Genomic DNA, 9,263 nt, shown 5'->3' with positions numbered 1-9,263 from the left:
GGGCCTGGTGGAGGGTGCCCCTGCACTGCTGGGGGGTGTGGGTGGTGGGAGACATGAGTGGGGGCCTGGCGGAGGCTGCCCCTGCACTGCTGGGGGGTGGGGGTGGTGGGAGACATGAGTGGGGGCCTGGTGGAGGCTGCCCCTGCACTGCTGGGGGGTGGGGGTGGTGGGAGACATGAGTGGGGGCCTGGTGGAGGGTGCCCCTGCACTGCTGGGGGGTGGGGGTGGTGGGAGACATGAGTGGGGGCCTGGTGGAGGGTGCCCCTGCACTGCTGGGGGGTGGGGGTGGTGGGAGACATGGGTGGGAGCCTGGTGGGGGCTGCCCATGGTTGCTGGGGGGTGGGGGTGGTGGGAGACATGAGTGGGGGCCTGGTGGAGGCTGCCCCTGGTGGCTGGGGGGTGGGGGTGGTGGGAGACATGAGTGGGGGCCTGATCGAGGGTGCCCCTGCACTGCTGGGGGTGGGGGTGGTGGGAGACATGGGTGGGAGCCTGGTGGGGGCTGCCCATGGTTGCTGGGGGGTGGGGGTGGTGGGAGACATGAGTGGGGGCCTGGTGGAGGCTGCCCCTGGTGGCTGGGGGGTGGGGGTGGTGGGAGACTTGAGTGGGGGCCTGGTGGAGGGTGCCCCTGCACTGCTGGGGGGTGGTGGTGATAGGGGACATGGGTGGGGGCCTGGTGGAGGCTGCCCCTGCACTGCTGGGGGGTGGGGGTGGTGGGAGACATGAGTGGGGGCCTGGTGGAGGCTGCCCCTGCACTGCTGGGGGGTGGGGGTGGTGGGAGACATGAGTGGGGGCCTGGTGGAGGGTGCCCCTGCTGGCCGGGGGGTGGGGGTGGTGGGAGACATGAGTGGGGGCCTGGTGGAGGGTGCCCCTGGATGCTGGGGGGTGGGGGGCTGGGAGACATGAGTGGGCGCCTGGTGGAGGCTGCCCCTGGATGCTGGGGGGTGGAGGGGGGGGGAGACATGAGTGGGGGCCTGGTGGAGGCTGCCCCTGGTGGCTGTGGGGTGGGGGTGGTGGGAGACATGAGTGGGGGCCTGGTGGAGGGTGCCCCTGCACTGCTGGGGGGTGGGGGTGATAGGGGACATGGGTGGGGGCCTGGTGGAGGCTGCCCCTGCACTGCTGGGTGGTGGGGGTGGTGGGAGACATGAGTGGGGGCCTGGTGGAGGGTGCCCCTGCACTGCTGGGGGGTGGGGGTGGTGGGAGACATGAGTGGGGGCCTGGTGGAGGGTGCCCCTGCACTGCTGGGGGGTGGTGGTGATAGGGGACATGGGTGGGGGCCTGGTGGAGGCTGCCCCTGCACTGCTGGGGGGTGGGGGTGGTGGGAGACATGAGTGGGGGCCTGGTGGAGGCTGCCCCTGCACTGCTGGGGGGTGGGGGTGGTGGGAGACATGAGTGGGGGCCTGGTGGAGGGTGCCCCTGCTGGCTGGGGGGTGGGGGTGGTGGGAGACATGAGTGGGGGCCTGGTGGAGGGTGCCCCTGCACTGCTGGGGGGTGGGGGTGGTGGGAGACATGAGTGGGGGCCTGGTGGAGGCAGCCCCTGCACTGCTGGGGGGTGGGGGGGTGGGAGACATGAGTGGGGGCCTGGTGGAGGCTGCCCCTGCACTGCTGGGGGGTGGGGGTGGTGGGAGACATGAGTGGGGGCCTGGTGGAGGGTGCCCCTGCACTGCTGGGGGGTGGTGGTGATAGGGGACATGGGTGGGGGCCTGGTGGAGGCTGCCCGTGGTGGCTGGGGGGTGGGGGTGGTGGGAGACATGAGTGGGGGCCTGGTGGAGGGTGCCCCTGCACTGCTGGGGGGTGGTGGTAATAGGGGACGTGGGTGGGGGCCTGGTGGAGGCTGCCCCTGCACTGCTGGGGGGTGGGGGTGGTGGGAGACATGAGTCGGGGCCTGGTGGAGGCTGCCCCTGCACTGCTGGGGGGTGGGGGTGGTGGGAGACATGAGTGGGGGCCTGGTGGAGGGTGCCCCTGCACTGCTGGGGGGTGGGGGTGGTGGGAGACATGAGTGGGGGCCTGGTGGAGGCAGCCCCTGCACTGCTGGGGGGTGGGGGTGGTGGGAGACATGAGTGGGGGCCTGGTGGAGGCTGCCCCTGCACTGCTGGGGGGTGGGGGTGGTGGGAGACATGAGTGGGGGCCTGGTGGAGGCTGCCCCTGCACTGCTGGGGGGTGCGGGTGGTGGGAGACATGAGTGGGGGCCTGGTGGAGGGTGCCCCTGCACTGCTGGGGGGGTGGTGGTGATAGGGGACATGGGTGGGGGCCTGGTGTAGGCTGCCCCTGGTGGCTGGGGGGTGGGGGTGGTGGGAGACATGAGTGGGGGCCTGGTGGAGGGTGTCCCTGCACTGCTGGGGGGTGGTGGTGATAGGGGACATGGGTGGGGGCCTGGTGGAGGCTGCCCCTGCACTGCTGGGGGGTGGTGGGAGATATGAGTGGGGGCCTGGTGGAGGCTGCCCCTGCACTGCTGGAGGGTGGGGTGGTGGGAGACATGAGTGTGGGCCTGGTGGAGGGTGCCCCTGCTGGCTGGGGGGTGGGGGTGGTGGGAGACATGAGTGGGGGCCTGGTGGAGGGTGCCCCTGGATGCTGGGGGGTGGGGGGTTGGAAACATGAGTGGGGGCCTGGTGGAGGGTGCCCCTGCTGGCTGGGGGGTGGGGGTGGTGGAAGACATGAGTGGGGGCCTGGTGGAGGGTGCCCCTGGATGCTGGGGGGTTGGGGGGGTGGGAGACATGAGTGGGGGCCTGGTGGAGGGTGCCCCTGGATGCTGGGGGATGGGGGGGCTGGGAGACATGAGTGGGGGCCTGGTGGAGGCTGCCCCTGGATGCTGGGAGGTGGGAGGGGGGTGGGAGACATGAGTGGGGGCCTGGTGTAGGGTACCCCTGCACTGCTGGGGGGTGGGGGTGGTGGGAGACATGGGTGGGAGCCTGGTGGGGGCTGCCCATGGTTGCTGGGGGGTGGGGGTGGTGGGAGACATGAGTGGGGGCCTGGTGGAGGCTGCCCCTGGTGGCTGAGGGGTGGGGGTGGTTGGAGACATGAGTGGGGGCCTGGTGTAGGGTACCCCTGCACTGCTGGTGGGTGGGGGTGGTGGGAGACATGGGTGGGAGCCTGGTGGGGGCTGCCCATGGTTGCTGGGGGGTGGGGGTGGTGGGAGACATGAGTGGGGGCCTGGTGGAGGCTGCCCCTGGTGGCTGAGGGGTGGGGGTGGTGGGAGACATGAGTGGGGGCCTGGTGGAGGCTGCCCCTGCACTGCTGGGGGGTGGGGGTGGTGGGAGACATGAGTGGGGGCCTGGTGGAGGGTGCCCCTGCACTGCTGGGGGGTGGGGGTGGTGGGAGACATGAATGGGGGCCTGGTGGAGGGTGCCCATGGTGGCTGGGGGGTGGGGGTGGATGAGAGACATGAGTGGGGGCCTGGTGGAGGGTGCCCCTGCACTGCTGGGGGTTGGGGGTGGTGGGAGACATGAGTGGGGGCCTGGTGGAGGGTGCCCATGGTGGCTGGTGGGTGGGGGTGGTGGGAGACATGAGTGGGGGCCTGGTGGAGGGTGCCCATGGTGGCTGGGGGGTGGGGGTGGTGGGAGTCATGCATTGTTGATCAGTAGTGCAAGGTGACATGTGGGTTGGCTGGGGGGCATGCCCATGGTGGATGGGCTGCCTGCGGGACATGAGCAGGGGTGCAGGGTAGTCCCCCGTGGTGTGGGCTGCCTGCAGGGGCCGTGGAGGTTGTAGAGCGTCCACCTGGGAGGACCCACACGGCCAATTCACGTGTAGTACTCCCCAGAACCCCTGAAATACACATACCCTGCTGAAATCGCGTGTGGAACTTCCCGCGCACCCCTGAAATACACGTACCCTGCTGAAATCGCGTGTGGAACTTCCCGGCCACCCCTGGAATACACGTACCCTGCTGAAATCGCGTGTGGAACTTCCCGCGCACCCCTGTAATACACGTACCCTGCTGAAATTGCGTGTGGAACTTCCCGCGCACCCCTGAAATACACGTACCCTGCTTGCACTGGGCCAATCGCGTGTGGAACTTCCCGCGCACCCCAGAAATACACGTACCCTGCTTGCACGGGGCCAATCGCGTGTGGAACTTCCTGCGCACCCCTGAAATACACGTACCCTGCTCGCACTGGGACAATCGCGTGTGGAACTTCCCGCGCACCCCTGAAATACACGTACCCTGATGAAATCGCGTGTGGAACTTCCCGCGCACCCATGGAATACACGTACCCTGCTCGCACTGGCCCATTCGCGTGTGGAACTTCCCGCGCACCCCTGAAATACACCTACCCTGCTGAAATCGCGTGTGGAACTTCCCGCGCACCCATGGAATACACGTACCCTGCTCGCACTGGGACAATCGCGTGTGGAACTTCCCGCGCATCCCTAAAATACACGTACCCTGCTGAAATCGCGTGTGGAACTTCCCGCGCACCCCTGTAATACACGTACCCTGCTTGCACGGGGCCAATCGCGTGTGGAACTTCCCGCGCACCCCTGAAATACACGTTCCCCGCTTGGCGTTTGCTGTTTGCCAGCCCGGTGAACTGGTCCAGGGTTAGCGCAGCCCTTTGCGATGATTTAGCGATTTTGATGGCTTTTCCTTGCGCGAGGGCGTTCTTGGGGGCGTTACTGGCGCTGCTGCAGGGTCGCTGCGATTCTCTGCGCCACGGCTGGTTTGGGAGCCTAAAATCCATGAATACGCTGTGCGCGGAAATGGGTTTTAGCGCACGTGCCTGGCGCAGTCAATCGCACGCGGACACTCTGCGCCAGCCGCTTGCGACACTTTTCTGCGAAATTCTATGAATTACCCTGAGAGGGTAAGGAATCTAGGCAAACAACTAAGGAATCTACACCAGCAGTTTTAGAGGTGAACTCGGATAAGATGCCATTATAGACAGCTCAAACTCAGACAAGGAATGACACTGCACATAAACAGAGGGGCGGGCTTCACAAAGGGCACCACCCCAAACCGCTGTGTTCCAATCCATAGGTCCCAGTGACAGAAATACATACATTAGTCCTTGGTACCTTGGTTTTGCTCCCAAGACAGGATTTCAATATAAAATGCCAGGACTAAATAACACCCAGAATCAGATGTATAATGGGCATTTCCGCCAATAGGGGCCCAGCGTACGTTTGACCCTGCCACAATGGTGTATGGTAATCAAGTGAGACCAAGATATGTAGATAGATTAATTGAACATTAAAATCAACAGAGAGAACAATTCCATCCACATGAAAGATAGAATGTGAATTATAACCTCACCAATATAGTCAGTCCCCACTACAGTTTGACCATGGACAAAGGATGGTCACCCCACGCTCCCCACCTCCTGTGTAATGGAAATTCAGGGGGAACACAAACATAAACCATTCTCCTGAAAGGTACCAGAACAGGACTGATATGGGTGAATTCAACCATTACTGAACCAGAGCACATAGGGATGAGTTTAGGGAAATGGACAGGGAAATGCTTAGAGGATCAGGTTAAAATTTTGTCTGGGCAAATCGGGAAATTGTATGCAGAACAAAAGCACCAGCCAAATGAAGGTGCAGAATGTCACAGGGGTGATCTTGCACGGGGTGACAATAGGTGACTAGTTAGTCATACTTGCGAATGATGGGATCACAGATGACCATGAATTACTTTTGAATGAAAACACTGATTTGTTTAAAGATTTGACACCAAGAAAACAAACAAATACAAGTGAGGTAGGGAACATTAACACACACAAAAAGGGAGTGTGGTTTAACCTAGACTTAAACCAGACCATTCAGGTGGGAGAAAATGAGGAACAGGAAAGGGAAAATGAACAAGAGAAACCAAAAGAGCAGTGAGTTAGAAGGCAAATTAAAAAGGATGTTCAACATGAAAATGATGCGACACATACTATCAAACAAATTACGGTTTGTGACAGAGTGGACCATTGCAGGGTTAATGGTACACTGAATGTCTCAGCAATGGTAAATGAAAAGAAAGAAACAAGTGGTCATGTAACCTTATTTGATAACAAAAATACTGTTCATACCTCTTCAGAAAAGAAATTGCCCGAAGGACAGGTGCGGGTCAGTCACCCGAAGAATATTTTGAGCCACAGATGTTTCAGGAGGCAGGAAAGACAGGTAACGTACAAAACGTAGGTAAGTGTCACACACCAGAAACTAACATGCTGCCACATGACATGTGTGAAAATGCACACAAGATACAAAGAGAGATGGGCAAAAAGGGGGCTAAAATGTCACTTCATTTGCCCCTTTGCCTAGCATGAAGCCAGGCAGGACTAAGGAATTAAGTCCTGAAATCAGTAACAATTCCCACTGCCTATGAATATTTGAAGAATGTGAGGTCAGATAGTATGCCCTATTAGTATTGAAGAGAGTTACAATGCATTGGCAGTGGTTGACACAGGTGCCCAGGCAACGGCCATGTTATAGAAATTAATGCAGAGCATACATGAAGGAAAATCCCCACAGTACATGCTGATATTGAGGCACAGTGAGGGCCCTGTGCATAACTTCAATGGGAAGAAATATCAATGGAGGGTGTCACTGAAGTTGACATCAAGATAGGTACACATAGAATGAGACAGGAAGTGGTGGTCACACCCATGGATGAGATGCCATTCCTTATAGGAACATATTACCTCAGGAGACTGTCATCTCTTATTGATGGAGTAAATGGGTTATTGTGGTCTTTGGCCAAAAAAACCTGAAACCTAAAAAGGTTATGAGACTGAGTAACAGTCCAAAAGAATGTCACATCATTGCTAGATCAGAAAGTGTAGTGGAAGTGTATCTTTAAAATGGCTGTGTGCCCTGTGTCATTGGCATACCCATGTGCCAGGGTGAAATGCAAGGAGAAAAGGAAAAGCCATATTTAGAGATTTTTCTGGACGTCAAGAAAAATTGGCACACACAGATAGATGAAAACACATTGCGTTTTTATCTAAATGAGGAAAAGTGCAAACCAAATGGTTCTGCAGAGTCAGATCAGGAAAAATATATTTCAACAATTGCAGAGATACATATGGGGGAAGGACAGGTCTGGATCCCGGTGCATGTGATTGGGCATAGAGCAAGAAAAGAGTTTCATTAATGAAAATATGTTCAAACAAATGCTTGACAGAGAGGAAATACCAAATTGTCAAATAAAAAAAATCAACACATTTTTGATCTGGATGACACTGAATAGGGGCAAAGCATTGTGGAAGGTGCATTATAAGAATCACATGTGATTCCAAAAGCATTCATCACAATGCTTGGATTGTAAGTGGAACCAGAAATAAATAATATTTGGGAAATGACATCATGCGCAGAATATGTATGGTTTTAGATTTCTTGAATCAAAAGGTTTGGTTTAGGCTGGGTGGAGCGGCATCTGAATTTGAAAACAAAAGACAAGCTTATGATTGTGCTCAAATAGTTCCATATGCAGTTGAGCTTCAGGTTAAGAAGGATGTCATTGATCCGGCTTTCACCAGACAATTTGCAATAGCATTAAAGCACAGAAAGGGACAACAGATGAAAGGGCCTGATGCATTTGTGTGCCTCAATGAATCCATGAGACAGCAAGGGCTAGAATATGGGTATACATCATTAGTAGAGATTGGGGATGGCCCCATTCAAATACTGGTGAATAACAAGGGATACCAGAACATTCATTTGGAAGAAAATACAGCATTAGGAATGGCAATGCAGGAATCCCACTGCACTGCTAATTTAAACTACACAGTGATCCGGAATATCCCTGAAAGCTATGTAACTTCACAAGGTGAGTTGTCTGAGTCATTGGATTCTAAACCAAAAAGGTATTTTCAGTGTACAGTCTACCCCTATGAACCAAAAGATGTAGTATGCTATCATTAGGACAATTGCATCCTACTTAAAGTGGATGAATCTGAAAGAGAAGAACTGTGCAGTGAAATGCATTAAGTTTAAATGGCGGTTAATGTGCCAAGATACTTGAGGGTGGATACTCTCCAATGAGACACTGCCACATAATTAGAAGAAAGTACAGAAGTCCCTCCTTTGGAGGACTTCCCAGAATCTCTAAAATGGTAGAGGAGCAAATTCAAACCGCAGATGCTTACACAAATGAAGAAGAAAAAGTCCAATTACAGAGTTCAAGGAGGTATTTGCTAAAGACGGCTATGATTGTGGGCTTACCGATTTGCATGTTGCCCTACTACCAGAAGGGTATGGTCGGGAGCCAGTATTTGTGCGACAATATAGGTTACCCATGACCTGTCTTGAAATCCTAGCCAAAATAATTAAATATTTGGAAACCAGAGGCATCATTAGGCCTATCCACAGTACTTAAAATACTCCCATATTAGGTGTGCTAAAGCCCAATGGACAATGGTGCTTGTGTGTGACTTAAGAGAATTAAACAAGAGGGTACCTGTTTCAAGGTAGTCACTTCCATTTATTGATCAAGGCCTCATACAATTTCGGGGGTCAAAGATATTTACTACCCTGGATCTCACCGCAGGGTACTGGTGTGTGACACTAGATGAAGATATATAAAATCTATTTGGCTCTCCTTTAACCGATTGCAGTATGCATGGGTCCATAACCCCTTCGGCTATATCAATAGTAGAAGTGGGTTTGGGATATTCCTAAGTAAAGCACTCCCAGATGCAGCTGAGAGAGGAACTATGATTTATGTGTATGATGTGCTGATCAAAAAATAAGACTTAAAAGATCACTTCAATTACATTAGACATGTGCTTGGTCAGTTGCAAAATGCTGGAGCAAAGGTATCTTTACAGAAAGCGCAGTGGTGTAGAAAAAGGGTAAACTGTCTAGGGCATGAAGTAACAGAGCACAGGTTAAATTCACAAAAGAAAAAGGTGGAAGCTATTCAGAAACTAAAAGATCCTACCAATCTAAAAGGCCTAAAGAGTTTGTTAGGAATGACGAGTTACAATAGGAAATTCATTGACGATTATACAGAAATCACACAACCTTTGACTAAACCATTGAAGCAAGGAGTACCCTGGAAAATTGGGAAGAAGCAAAGTGAGGCAGTAGACAAGTTAAAGGGCTGTTTGATGAAAGCCCCAGGATTCACAGATCAATGTATGTCGGTGGTCCTGTACCAAAAACACGATGCAAATAACACAACCATTGCATATGCCAGTAAGGCATTGTAACAGGTAGAAACCAAATTTAGTGAATGTGAAAAAACATTTTTGACCAATGTCTGGGCATAACAACATGCCTGCCCCATTATTCAAGGGGAACAGGTGATTGTTGAAACAAGTCATCAGTCACTA

Source organism: Ambystoma mexicanum, chromosome 4q, assembly GCF_040938575.1.
Source record: "Ambystoma mexicanum isolate Mex_15411 chromosome 4q, UKY_AmexF1_1, whole genome shotgun sequence".
Taxonomy (NCBI): domain Eukaryota; kingdom Metazoa; phylum Chordata; class Amphibia; order Caudata; family Ambystomatidae; genus Ambystoma; species Ambystoma mexicanum.
This window is presented reverse-complemented; position numbering follows the sequence as displayed.